The sequence below is a fragment of the Rhinatrema bivittatum genome, chromosome 14 (assembly GCF_901001135.1).
Source record: "Rhinatrema bivittatum chromosome 14, aRhiBiv1.1, whole genome shotgun sequence".
NCBI classification, from domain to species: Eukaryota; Metazoa; Chordata; class Amphibia; order Gymnophiona; family Rhinatrematidae; genus Rhinatrema; species Rhinatrema bivittatum.
This window is the reverse complement of record NC_042628.1, coordinates 64,932,073-64,946,252: the sequence shown is the minus strand read 5'-3', so window position 1 is coordinate 64,946,252 and position 14,180 is coordinate 64,932,073. Positions and strand designations below refer to the sequence as shown.

General features: G+C 47.1%; 1 protein-coding gene across 1 annotated transcript in view; it reads right to left on the bottom strand.

Annotated features, from left to right (window-relative positions):
* The window catches only part of LOC115076168, a 190,843-nt gene that overhangs the window by 31,393 nt on the left and 145,270 nt on the right, over positions 1-14,180 (bottom strand). The window lies entirely within an intron of this gene.

The following is a 14,180-nucleotide window of genomic DNA, read 5'->3' as shown; positions in this document are numbered from 1 at the left end:
GTGCTGTATAATACAACAGTGGATTATTTTAGCCAGTGTAAAAAACATGAAGAGGGATTTAGTAAAGTTCTAGGAATGGTTTAGAGAATGGCAGCTAAAATTTAGTGCTACAAAATGCAGAATAATGAATTTAGGGTGCAAACACTAAAAGGGATAAGTATAGTATTGAAGTTCCAATTCTTCTAAGCACAAAAGAAGAGCAGGATCTGAGGGTGATTGTATCTGATGATCTTAAGGTGGACAAACAGGTGGATAAAGGAACAGCAAAAGCTAGAAAGTTCCCTGTACGTACCCGGATCAGTCCAGACAGTGGGTTAGGTCCCCCTTCCAGCAGAGGGAGTCAGAGGAAAACTTGAAGGGCGCTCTCCCAGACACAAGTGCGCCCTCTGTGTCCCTTCAGTATTGCTCTGACTCCAGCAGAGGAAAGTCACAGAACCTGCGGTTCCCTACTAATCTCTCTAGAAGGTTTGAATTTTCCTTTTCATCTCTACTTTCAATAATTTTTTGTTTCTCTTTGTTGGATGGATCATTTCTTAAAAAAAAAAAAAAAAAAAGAGAGAAATATTTAACCCGAGAAAGTTTCAGAGACCTCTTCTACTTTCTCCCGGCTTTCTCAGTAAATATTCTTGCAGGCATAACCGGCAGCAGGCTAGTTTAATATTGTTTTAAACTTGGGGTAAGTCTCTGTAATTTTTTACTTCATAGATTTAGTTTTGGCTGTCTGGGGGTGCACGTTGGTGGTCCAACTTCTCCCCCCACAATGATCCGCTGCCCTGAGAAGCCATTTACCTCAGGGCAGCACTTGCAGAGAAGCGGCATTTGTCTGCTTTAAAAAAAAAAAAAATATATATATATATATAGATATATATATATATATATATCAATAAAGTATAATAGGACTCTTTCAGTGGACATTTACTGGGTCATTGTTTCTTACCTGAGCGGAGGTTTCTCACTGTTTCCCGCTCCTCACAGCCTTCGGGGGAAGTTTTGTTATAGTTTTGTTTACCTTTTCTTCTCCCATGCCGCGACCTTCGCGATGTTCAGTGTGTGGAGAGCTGGGGACCCGGCTCTCCTGCCACGGCCTGTGTTGAGTTGCCTTCCTGGTGGGGAGGATACCTCGAGGCCAGCTGGGCATTCCTAAACGCGCTCTCAAGCGCGGCGGCTCGATGGGGGGGGGGGGGGGGGGTCGGCTCCTCTCCTGTCCAAAGCGGGAATGGCAGCCATTTTGTTTTCTGTGTTGGCTACTCCACAGCAGCCCCCTGAGGATTCAGATGTGTTTTCTCTGCCGAATCTGACTCCGGAGAACCCCCCTGATCAGGAGACTCCTCCCATCCATTTTCTCAGCAGATTTTATTTTATCTCTGCATAGGGCTTACCTAGTCAGTTTGGAGCAGCAGCAGCAGCATCCAGATTCTGGACCTACCCCTCCCAAGGTTGTCAGTCGCGGATCCCCTCTATTCTGCAGGAAGTTCTCAAGGTACCTCTCGGGTTAGGGTGGTTCCGCAGCCTGATCGTTCTCCTCAGGATCTCTGCCCACTGCCAGATACTGTCCAAGATATGCTGGATGATTATGTGCAAGTGGAAGGCGATGACCCATGGGTCCTGCATTTATTCCAAAGGGATGAGTTGGACCCCCTCATCCCCCATGTTCTGGCGGAGTTAGATATTGATGCTCCTCAGGAGTCGCTAGTTACCCCTTCGGGAACTAAGAAGGGTGACTCCTTCCATGCTGGGCTGTGCCTGCCCGCAAGCACCTTTCCTTTCCACCCAATGTTACTTCAATTGTTGTCTAGGGAATGGGATTCACCGGAGGCTAGTATAAGGGTCGGCAGAGCTATGGACAAGCTCTACCCCTCCCGGAGGAGTATATGGAACTTCTCAAGGTTCCCAAAGTTGACACATCAGTCTCAGTGGTCACTAAAAGAACTACTATTCCAGTGATGGGGGGAGCTGCCTTTTGGGACTTACAGGATTGGAAACTCGAGGTCTACCTCAAGAGGATTTTTGAAGTTTCAGCCACAAGCTGTAGCTCTGATGCAGCGCGCTAGTCTCCGTTGGGTCCAACAGCTACTTGGCACTCAAGATCTGCCTCCAGAGGAAGTGCAGCAAGCAGAACGTCTAGAAGTGGTAATAGCTTATGGAGTGGATGCTTTATATGATCTTCTCCGCGTCTTGGCCAGATCGATGGTATTCACAGTTTCTGCTAGACGTCTTCTCTGGCTCCATAACTGGTCAGCAGAGGCCTCTTCTAAGACTCAGTTGGGGTCTCTTCCCTTCAAGAGCAAGTTGGGGAAGATCTAGAGTGGATCATTAAATCCCTGGGAGAGAATAAGATGCATACGTTGCTGGAGGATTGTCCTCGGGCCTTTAGGACCTTCAACTCTACCAGAAGCCAATTCCGGGGTCAGCATCACTTTCGTCAGTCAAGGCCACCTTCACAAAAGCTTCCTTCCTCATGGTCGCATTCCTGGTCTCAGTCCTTTCAGGGCTGCAGACCAGCCTGAGATGGCTTCTCCCAAGGGGCCCCCTGCCAAGCTAGCCCAATGAAGCCTTGCCGATCCACTCTTCAACTCAGGATAGGGGGACGTCTTTCCCTCTTCTTCGAGGAGTGGGTCAAAATTACTTCGGACAAACGGGTCCTGGATATTCTACAGCACGGCTATGCTTTCGAATTTGTTCGCCCCCTTAAGAGACAGATTTCTCTTTTCTCCCTGCAGAACGCTGCAGAAACAATGTATAGTTCGACAAACGCTAGACCACCTCCTGGACCTAGGGACCATCCTCCCGGTACCTCCATCAGAACAAGGGTCAGGCCTTTATTCTGTCTACTTCATCATCCCCAAAAAGGAGGGCACCTTCCGGCCAATCCTGGATCTCAAGATGGTCAACAAGGCCCTCAAAATCCCATACTTCAGGATGGAAACATTGTGATCCGTAATAGAAGTGGTTCACCGCAGAGAATTCTTAGCCTCCTTGGATCTCACGGAGACTTACCTTCACATTCCTATCCTAAAGCAGCATCAATATTTCCTTCTGTTCAAGATACTCAGACAACATTTTCAATTTCAGATCTTACTGTTCGGTCTGGCGACCGCTCCCTGCACTTTCACCAAAGTTATGATGGTGGTAGCAGCAGCCCGAAGAGAAGGGATTCTGGACCATCTCTACCTGGACGATTGGCTCATCCAAGCAAAGACCCTGGATCATTGTCATCGGGCAGTTGACAGAGTCTTGAACCTTCTGCACTCTCTGGGATAGGTAATCAACTTTGCCAAGAGAAGCCTTTCACCCTCACAGTCGATCGACTTATTGGGAGCACACTTTGATACCAGCGTGGGCAAGGTCTTTCTCCATCATGATCATGCTCAGTCTCTTATCTCTCAGGTACAGCAATTCCGCTGTCTCCCTCTCCCCACAGCATGGGATTACCTTCAGGTCCTGGGCTCGATGGCGTCAACTATAGATCTAGTTCCTTGGGCCTTTGCACATATGAGATCATTGCAGAGAGCATTGCTCTCTCGCTGGAAGCCTGTGTGTCTCAAGAGTTCAAAGCCCTCCTGCCCCTGTCAGAGGTTGCCAAGGACAGCCTAAGCTGGTGGTTCTGTCTAGACCACTTGCTTCTGGGAGTGGACTTAGAGATCCCTCAGTGGGTGATCATTACCACGGATGCCAGTCTCTCCGGTTGGGGAGCAGTGTGTCAATCGCATTCGGCTCAGGGGCGATGGTCGTCAGTGCAGGTGACATGGCCAATCAACAGTGTGGAGACCAGAGTGGTTCGTCTCGTGTTAAAGCATTTCCTCCCTCTGGTTCATCACCGAGCATTAAGGATCCTCTCCAACAATGCCACGACAGTGGCTTACATCAACCGTCAAGGGGGCACAAAGAGCCTACATGTCTCTCGGGAGACAGGCAAGTTAATGGCTTGGGCGGAGCTCCACCTCTCCAGCCTGGCGGCCTCCCACATAGCAGGGGTCGACAATGTTCAGGCATACTTCTTAAGCCTCCAGCACATAGATCCCGGGGAACGGGAACTCTCCGCCAAAGTGATGGCACTGCTCGTCAGATGGTGGGGGTCTCCCCATCTGAACCTGATGGCCACTCAGCAGAATGTGAAGGCTCCGCGCTTCTTCAGTCACAGAAGGTAACACGGTGCAGAAGGCGTGGATGCCCTAGTCCTCCCATGGCTGACACATCTCCTTCTCTATGTGTTTCCACCATGGCCCCTGGTGGGCAAAGTGCTTTGATGGATAGAAATTCACCAGGGGCTAGTAATCCTGGTAGCACTGGTGTGGCCCCGAAGACCATGGTTCGCGGACCTTGTCAACCTCACAGTGGACGGTCCTCTTCACCTGGGACATCTGCAGAATCTGCTGCGTCAGGGTCCTCTATTTTTCGACCCGGCAGATCGCTTCTGTCTTGAGGCCTGGCTTTTGAGAGGCACAGATTGTGGAGACGGGGCTACCCGGAGCAGGTTATCTCGACGCTCGAGAGCCAGGAAGACGTCCAATTCCAATTCCTATGTCCGGGTCTAGAAGTTTGAGGTCTGGTGTGATTCCATCCAGATATCGCCATGTCACGCTTCTGTAGTCCAGATCCTCTCCTTTCTACAGCGAGGCCTTGAGAAGGGTATGGCTTACAATTCCCTGAGGGTTCAGGTGGCCACCCTTGGGTCTCTCATCCGTCGCCTGGACGGGGCTCCTCTTTCTTCACATCCGGACATAGTCCACTTTTTAAGGGGCGTGAAGCACCTACACCCACCGGTTCGCCACTTATGTCCCTCCTGGAGCCTAAATTTGGTTCTTCGGATCTTGGGCGGCCCGCCCTTTGAGCCATTGTGCAGAGCTACACTCAAAGATTTAACTCTCAAGACAGTCTTCTTGGTGTCTATCTGTTCTGCCCACAGGATCTCAGAGATCCAAGCGCTGTTGTGCAGTGAACCCTTCCTCCGCTTCTCAGACTTGGGAGTATCCTTGAGTACAGTGCCCTCTTTTCTGCCGAAGGTGGTCTCAGCCTTTCATTTGAACCAATCAGTGGAGCTTCCATTCTTTCCTGACGAGGATTCCAAGGAAGTTCGACGGCTTGATATCAAGCGAGTTCTTCTTCGCTACTTGGAGGTTACCAATGACTTCCGACTATCGGACCATTTCTTTGTCCTCTGCAGTGGTCCCAGGAAGGGGAATGCGGCTTCCAAAACTACTATTGCTCGCTGGCTGAAGGCAGCCATCTCTGCAGCATATATTTGTGCCGGGAAGCAACCTCCAGAGGGCATTAATGCTCATTGCCTTCAGGCTCAAGCAACCTCTTGGGCAGAAACTCAAGCAGTCTCTCCACAGGAGATCTGCAGGGCTGCTACCTGGAAGTTGTTGCACACTTTTGCCCGTCATTATCGTTTGAATCTCCAACCTCCGGTTTTTGGCTCGTTTGGCACTCAGGTCATTCGAGCAGGGCTATCCGGGGCCTACCCTATGTAGGGAAGCTTTGGTACATCCCACTGTCTGGACTGATCTGGGTTCGTACAGGGAAAAGAAAATTATTCCTTACCTGCTAATTTTCGTTCCTGTAGTACCATGGATCAGTGCAGATGCCCACCCTCAGATTTTCATGGGTTTTTGGGATTAGCCTCCAGCTCGATTATTGGGGAGATTTCAGACTGTTTGTACCTGTTTAAGTGTTCAGTTTGCAAGTTGTTTTTCTTGATGCTAAACTCAAGTTTTCGTACATTTTGTACATGTTTCCAGTTGCTTGTTTGATTTTCCATGATCCATCCTCCGTTCTCTTCTGGCTTTGATATTCTTAATACTGAAGGGACGCAGAGGGCACACCTGTGTCTGGGAGAGCACCCTTCAAGTTTTTCTCTGACTCCCTCTGCTGGAAGGGGGACATAACCCACTGTCTGGACTGATCCGTGTACTACAGGAGAAGAATGGTCAGCAGAAAAAGGGAGGTAATATTGCCTGTGAGACTTCATTTGCAATACTGTGTGCAATTCTGGAGATCACACCTTCAAAAGAATATAAACTGGTTGGAGTGGATCCAGAAAGCAGCTACTAAAATGATCAGTGGACTTTGCTGTAGAGCATATGGAGATAGACTTAAAGATCTAAACATGTATACCCTAGAGGAAAGGGGATATATGTTTCCATGTACGGAAGGTGTGCCTATTTCTTTTTTTTTTTTTTTTAATTTATTTATCATATTTTCAAAAAATCTTTACAAGAATCCTTGTTACAAATAGAAAAGAGTGTATAACTTTTCCAATCTATTATCTTATAACCAAAGAAAAAAGAAAAACCAACCATAATATACATCCAACTTTTCTAGTAGTCCACTATAATAAAAGATGCTGATTTATCAAATACTATTCCATTAATAAGGAAATAAATAACACTATTACAATACACAATATTGTTATCAGACAGTAACTGTAACTGTTTTTTTTAATATTAGGGACACCCATTCCTAACATAGAGGTATAGTCAGATCAAACTTATTTCTCAGAAATTTTATCGCTTAGAAAGAGAGATAATTGAGATGGAAAGTAGAAAATGTAAGAGACTCCTTTAAATTTTAAACAACATTTACAAGGATATTTTAATGCAAATATCCCCCCAATCTGGACTACCTTGGGTCTTAATAATAAGAATTGTTGTCTTCTTTTCTGTGTAGATTTTGAGACATCTGGATAAATTCTAACCTTCAATTTATAAAATTCCTCAAGCCTATATTTAAAGTATAATCTTAAAGTCCAATCTCTGTCAGGCTCTAGGGCAAAAGACACTATCAATGTCGCTGCCTGAACCATTTCAGAGTTGGAAGTCTCTAAAATGTTTGATAAATCCAGGGATAAAATATCCATTACTTGTCTGCCTTCCTGATTAGAATTTAAATTTTCTTGTTTCTTATATGGCATTAAATAATACGCTTTTACTATTGGAGGCATCATTTCCTCTGGAACTTTCAATATTTCTACCATATATTTTTTTAACATATCCTTTGCTGTTATATGGGGTAATTTGGGGAAATTGATAAATCTTAAATTCCTCCTCCTATTAACGTTTTCTAAATTTTCAACTTTTATCTGTAGCATTCTATTTTCTGCTATTATTGAATCTTGCATTGGTTTCCACTTAGATATATCCGATTTTACATTTTTAATATCTTTTGATGTTACTTCTTTAAATTTTTCCAATGTTACGAGCGCGCGCGGGCGCGGTCGTCGTAAGCGGGTGGTGAGCCCTTGGGCCACGGCGAAAGCTAGGGAGGAGCCCCAGCCACACCGTGGGAGGTGAGCTGAGCAGGCATGGTGAGCCAGGCAGGCAGGAACAAAAGCAGGGAGTCCGACCCTCAGCCCGACCTGCATGCCCATGGTAGCCAACACGGAGAAGTTGACTAATGAACGGTCCTCCGACTGTTCCCGGCCCTTTCGGACCTGCCGCAGGGTACGGCAATGGGCAGCAGGCCGGACAGAGGCGAGGGCAGACAGAGTCCTTATACAGAAGATGTCAGACGGGGGCTGAAGCAGACATCCAAGACAGGCTGAAGCAAGACGTTGGAGACATCAGGGCAAGGGCTGAAGCGAGACATAGGAAAGATCCAGGCGAGCGGGAACTCCGATGTTGGGATACTGACATCCGAAGCCCCTTCGGCTGGCAGAAGCTCAAGAGCCCGTGGGACGAATCCCTCCTGTTGGCCACTCCAGGGCCCAACAGGAGAGAAGGCTCAGGAACCAGACGAGGACGTAGGTCAAGGCAGAGACAGGAAAACATCCGGGCAGGGGCTGAAGCAAGACACTGTAGACAAGGCTGGACGGAAACATGGCACTGTCCATCAGGGCGCCCTACTCAGCCAGCACAGCTAGACTGGTCACGGACCACCCCGTCCCAGACACGCCCTACACAGCCCAGGAAGGCTGGTCGCGGACCACGCTGAGGAAAGGAGGGTGCAGGGAAACTCCAGGCGAACAGGAACTCCGATGCTGGGATACTGACATCCGAAGCCCTCACGGCTGGCAGGAACAGGAACAGACATCTAGGCAAGGTCAGAAACAGACATCGAGACAAGGTACCATCTAAGCAAGACAGACCACGGTAGACCTGGATCAGGCAAGGTTACAGACAACTGTAGAGCTTGATCCGCAGGCCAGTTGCAAGTGAACAGAAAGTCCTTAAATACTGGAGGTAGAAGGCAACTCCCTGGGAGGAGCTTGCCAGGACCGCCCACCGCTGGTCCTATAACTGGGGTAGAGAGCTGCGGGCCAGCCCCTAGGAAAACGGGCGTGGCTGGAAACCAGGAAGTCCAAACGTAGAGGCATGCAAGCCACAGGCACAGCTAGGCCTCTCAGGCCCTGGAGCAAGTCCCGGATGGAACGTAGGCGAAGCCCTGGCTTCAGAGCGGCCTCTGGAGGAAGGTAAGAGACCTCCTGTAGCGCAGCAGCAGGGGGGATCGCAACATCCAAATCACATACTCTCTTTTGTATTTCATTAACTTTCCCCACAATAGGATTTATCTGAGCAGACATTGACAAAGACAGTCCAACAATCGCTTCCCAGATTGTGTCCAATGTTATTAACTCAGGTTTTGCCAAAACCGGGGGACTAAATTCTTTAAGAAAAGGATCTCCCATTTCCTCAGTTTCCTTCTGTATTAAGTGTTCCATCCGACTATCTTCCTCTAGGAGTGGGCTTATCATAATCAGGCTACCCTCTCCAGACTCTCCAAGACTTGCTGACCCTGCTCCCGATGTTTCATTCGCGCCTTCCGCTTGTGAAGCACCGGGCAGCACTTCTTGAGCTCTAAAGAGTGCCGGATTCGAAGGTGGATCCCTATAAATCGGGGATAATGTTGTTGAAAGGTCTGGAGGTGTGGATGCTTGAATTTCTGCAACCACATCCTTCAACTGCGACCCATCCGATTTAACACCTCGTTTCACATGAGCATCCATAGGTCCTGAAACTTGAGACATCGGGGAGATAGCAGGGTCTGCTCTCTCTTTGGCTCGTTGTTTTCTGGCTGTATGTGGCATTAACAAATAGGCATATATCGTGGAGCCCACTTACTGCTTAAACAACTCTTTTAATCAGCAACTATTTAAACTTTGGGGGGTTTTTAGAGTAAATACTTATATCCTGTGAAAGTCCATAATAGTTTACCAAAACAAATTACTCACTTTTTGTCCATCACAAGATTTCCACAAATTTAAAACAAAGCCGCTTGGGCGCGCGCGTCTTAGGCAACACGCCGGCGGCGACTCACGCGCCGCAGGAGGGATGGAATTTAAAGATCTCTCCGTCGATGAAAAATGACGTCAGCACGTCGACACGTCCCAGCTGATCCCCGTCAGGGCCGGTAATTACCTGTACCCCCGGAAGGCCACTGGGTCTTTCTTCAAAGTTTTTCCTCCTCTCAACCCCCGTTCCAGTCCTGAAGAGGGGTGGAATTTAAAGAGCTCTCCGTCGATGAAAAATGACGTCAGCACGTCGACACGTCCCAGCTGATCCCCGTCGGGGCCGGTAATTACCTGCACCCCCGGAAGGCCACTGGGTCTTTCTTCAAAGTTTTTCCTCCTCTCAACCCCCGTTCCAGTCCTGAAGAGGGGTGGAATTTAAAGAGCTCTCCGTCGATGAAAAATGACGTCGGCACGTCGACACGTCTCAGCTGATCCCCGTCGGGGCCGGTAATTACCTGCACCCCCGGAAGGCCACTGGGTCTTTCTTCAAAGTTTTTTCTCCTCTCAACCCCCCAGGTGTGCCTATTTCAACAGAATTACATAATCAACTCAGAGGCACTCGGCAAATTATTATGCCCACACTTATTTTATTATCCAACTTTTAAACATCATTTTCATTATAACAATTATTATTAGACCACACTTCCCCCTATCATTCATTCATTACCCTTCATTCACACCACTCATACCACTGATACCTTTCATACAAAACTTCAATTAAAATACTCAAATATTTGTCATCCAACAATACCTACATCAAAAAGATTTTTTGCACATTACATTGCTTATATCCTATACTGATAACTCAAATTACTCATATATATTCATCTGTTAATTCCATTTGATGACTAATGCTTTAAACCGCACTGCATTCATATTATACAAGAAGAGATAATTCGATTATATATATGTCCACCCTATACAAGTAATGCTGTTCTAATTATGTGTACATCCAAGACATAATTCAATTATATGTATGTCCAACCTATACAAGTAATGCTGTTTTAATTATGTGTACATCCGACGAGAGCCTTGTTTTACCCTGAGAACCAGGGCTTCTTCAGGGATCTGCAATGCTTAATCTTGTCTTCATACTTTCATCATGAGATGTCTTTCCTCATTTGTTCATAGATCAAACCCCATTCTATAGTTACACAAATTTATGTTCCATATTAGGAGCTACTACCCAAGAAAGAGATCTAGGAGTCATAGTGGATAACACATTGAAATTATCAGTTCAGACTGCTGCGGCAGAAAAAAAAGCAAACAGAATGTTGGGAAATATTAGAAAGGGAATGTTGAATAAAACGTAAAATGTCATAATGCCTCTGTATTGCTCTATGGTGAGACCACACCTTGAATACTGTGTACAATTCTGGTCGCCGCATCTCAAAAAACTAAAAAAGATATAGTTGCGATGGAGAAGGTAATGAGAAGGGCAACCAAAATGATAAAGGGAATGGAACAGCTCCCCTCTGAGGAAAGACTAAAGAGGTTAGGACTTTTCAGCTTGGAGAAGAGGCGGCTGAGGGGGGATATGATAGAGGTGTTTAAAATCATGAGAGGTCTAGAACGGGTCAATGTGAATCAATTATTTACTCTTTCGGAGTGTAGCTGTGTTTAAAATAGGATTGGATAAGTTCTTGGAGGAAGAGTCCATTACCTGCTATTAATTAAGTTGACTTAGAAAATAGCCATTGCTATTACTAGCAACAGTAGCATGGAATAGGCTTAGTTTTTGGGTACTTGCCAGGTTCTTATGGCCTGGATTGGCTACTAGGGATGTGAATCGTTTTTCAACGATTAAAATTATCGTCCGATAATGTTTATATCGTCTTAAATCGTTATAGAACACGATACAATAGAAATTCTAACGATTTATCGTTAAAAATCGTTAAATCGTGTTAGTGCGCACTAACTCGAGTTAGTGTGCACTAACTCCCCGTTAGTGCGCACTAACTCGATTTAGTGCGCACTAACTGAAAATGATACAAATAAACACTTTCCAGGTCACTGAAGGTCAGTTAGGAATGAATATGTGTTCCTATTGGCTGGCTGCCCTCTTATCTATTGATATTACCAAGGTTACCACTGAGGTGATGGTTGGGGGGATGGGAAATGGAACTGGAAACTAACGAACACCAACAGAAAATGAAACAAAGTGTTCACACTTCCCAGGTCAGTAAAGGTCACTTAGGAATGAATATGTATGTATGTATTCCTATTGGCTGGCTGTGCTCTTATCTATTGATGTTACCAATATGGTTGGGGGGATGTGAAATGGAAACAGTTGGAAGCTTGACAAAAAAAGTAATGTAATGATCAGCACTCACGTGACTAGAACTTGTTTGTTTATTATTTTTGTTAGCAGGCACCTGAAATGCTAGTGCATGTTGAATTTGCCAATCACTGTGCATTTTAGAAAGGTGGTCCTGGCTGGAACTGTACACAGTTCAAATATATGTAATTGATTGTTGGTAAGTGTATTTTTTAAGTAGCCACACTGGCACCAGTATGTTTACTTTTCCTCCTACTTAACTCACTAGCTCAGCTTTGTAAGAAGGGCTTCTCTGCTTGTGTGTTGTTTTTGTTTGGTGTGAGGAGAGCAGAAACATCAGATCTTTATTCAATCTACTACAGTCATCTCTTACAGTGCCCTATCCCTATTAATACCAGGAGTGTTGTGATCTTCCTGCACACAGTGCCCTAACCCTGATACCAGTCTGAGACAGCTCCCTCCCTGCATTACTAGTGAGAGGCTGGCTTCACAGACAGGGGGGAGCTGCCTGACCCTCACTCCTGACTTCCCCCATGTCCCAGCTAGTGAATGGTGTGTGGGTGAGGGGGGAGGGGGGGGGGAGGATGGTGAAGTCTGAGACAGCTCCCTCCCTGCATTACTAGTGAGAGGCTGGCTTCACAGACAGGGGGGAGCTGCCTGACCCTCACTCCTGACTTCCCCCATGTCCCAGCTAGTGAATGGTGTGTGGGTGAGGGGGGGGGAGGATGGTGAAGTCTGAGACAGCTCCCTCCCTGCATTACTAGTGAGAGGCTGGCTTCACAGACAGGGGGGAGCTGCCTGACCCTCACTCCTGACTTCCCCCATGTCCCAGCTAGTGAATGGTGTGTGGGTGAGGGGGGGGGGGAGGATGGTGAAGTCTGAGACAGCTCCCTCCCTGCATTACTAGTGAGAGGCTGGCTTCACAGACAGGGGGGAGCTGCCTGACCCTCACTCCTGACTTCCCCCATGTCCCAGCTAGTGAATGGTGTGTGGGTGAGGGGGGGGAGGATGGTGAAGTCTGAGACAGCTCCCTCCCTGCATTACTAGTGAGAGGCTGGCTTCACAGACAGGGGGGAGCTGCCTGTCCCTCACTCCTGACTTCCCCCATGTCCCAGCTAGTGAATGGTGTGTGGGTGAGGGGGGGGGGTGGATGGTGAAGTCTGAGACAGCTCCCTCCCTGCATTACTAGTGAGAGGCTGGCTTCACAGACAGGGGGGAGCTGCCTGACCCTCACTCCTGACTTCCCCCATGTCCCAGCTAGTGAATGGTGTGTGGGTAAGGGGGGGGGGGGAGGATGGTGAAGTCTGAGACAGCTCCCTCCCTGCATTACTAGTGAGAGGCTGGCTTCACAGACAGGGGGGAGCTGCCTGACCCTCCCTCCTCCGGGGTATTGTGATCTTCCTGCACACAGTGCCCTATCCCTGATACCAGGGGTGTTGTGATCTTCCTGCATGCAGTGCCCTATCCCTATTAATACCAGGAGTGTTGTGATCTTCCTGCATGCAGTGCCCTATCCCTATTAATACCAGGAGTGTTGTGATCTTCCTGCATGCAGTGCCCTATCCCTGATATCGGGATGTGTGCAAGAAGATCACAACACCCCCGGTATCAGGAATAGGGCACTGCGTGCAGGAAGATCACAACACCCCCAGTATCAGGAATAGGGCACTGTGTGCAGGAAGATCACAACACCCCTGGTATTAGGGATAGGGCACTGTGTGCAGGAAGATCACAACACTCCTGGTATTAATAGGGATAGGGCACTGTGTGCAGGAAGATCACAATACCCCTGGTATCAGGGTTAGGGCACAAGTTCTAGTCACATTGACTGATCACATTACTTGTTTTGTCAAGCTACCAACTGTTTCCATTTCCCATCCCCCATATACTGTCAGTAGGAAACTTGGTAACATGAATAAATAAGAGGGCAGCCAATAGGAATACATATTCATTCCTAAACTGACCTTAACTGACCTGAAAAGTGTCAAATTGTATCATTTTCAGTTAGTGCGCACTAACTCCCAGTTAGTGCGCACTAACTCCGAGTTAGTGCGCACTAACTCGAGTTAGTGCGCACTAACTCGAGTTAGTGCGCACTAATCGGAAAAAACGATTTTTAACGATTTTTTAACTAAAAAATCGTGCCTAAGACGATTTTCTTGCCCTGCCACACGATTTCTATCGTTAAGACGATATGGAAAACGATTCACATCCCTATTGGCTACTGTTGGAAACAGGATGCTGGGCTTGATGGACCCTTGGTCTGACCCAGTAAGGCATGCTCTTAAGATTGGGATCCAGTATATTAGTAGATAGCTCCCAGGAATTTTCCTCTGAGCTGTAATTTTCGCAAGAGATCAAGTATTTCACCTTGTTACGTCTTCTGTAGGAGTCCAGCATCTGTTGGAATTCGTATACAGTGTCTTCCTTGGAAATGATTTCTTTGGGTTCCAGGGTGGTGCATACAGGCCAGGAAAGCACCAGAGATTTAAGCAAGGAGATGTGGAATGAATTATGGATCCTTTAGAGTGACAGGTAACCTCAATTGATAGGTGGTGGGACCTAGCTGACGTATCATTGGGAAAGGTCCTAAGAAGCGAGATGCCAAGCATAAAGAGGGTTTCCACAGGAGTAGGTGTTTGGTGCTTAGCCATACCTCGTCTCCTATCTTAA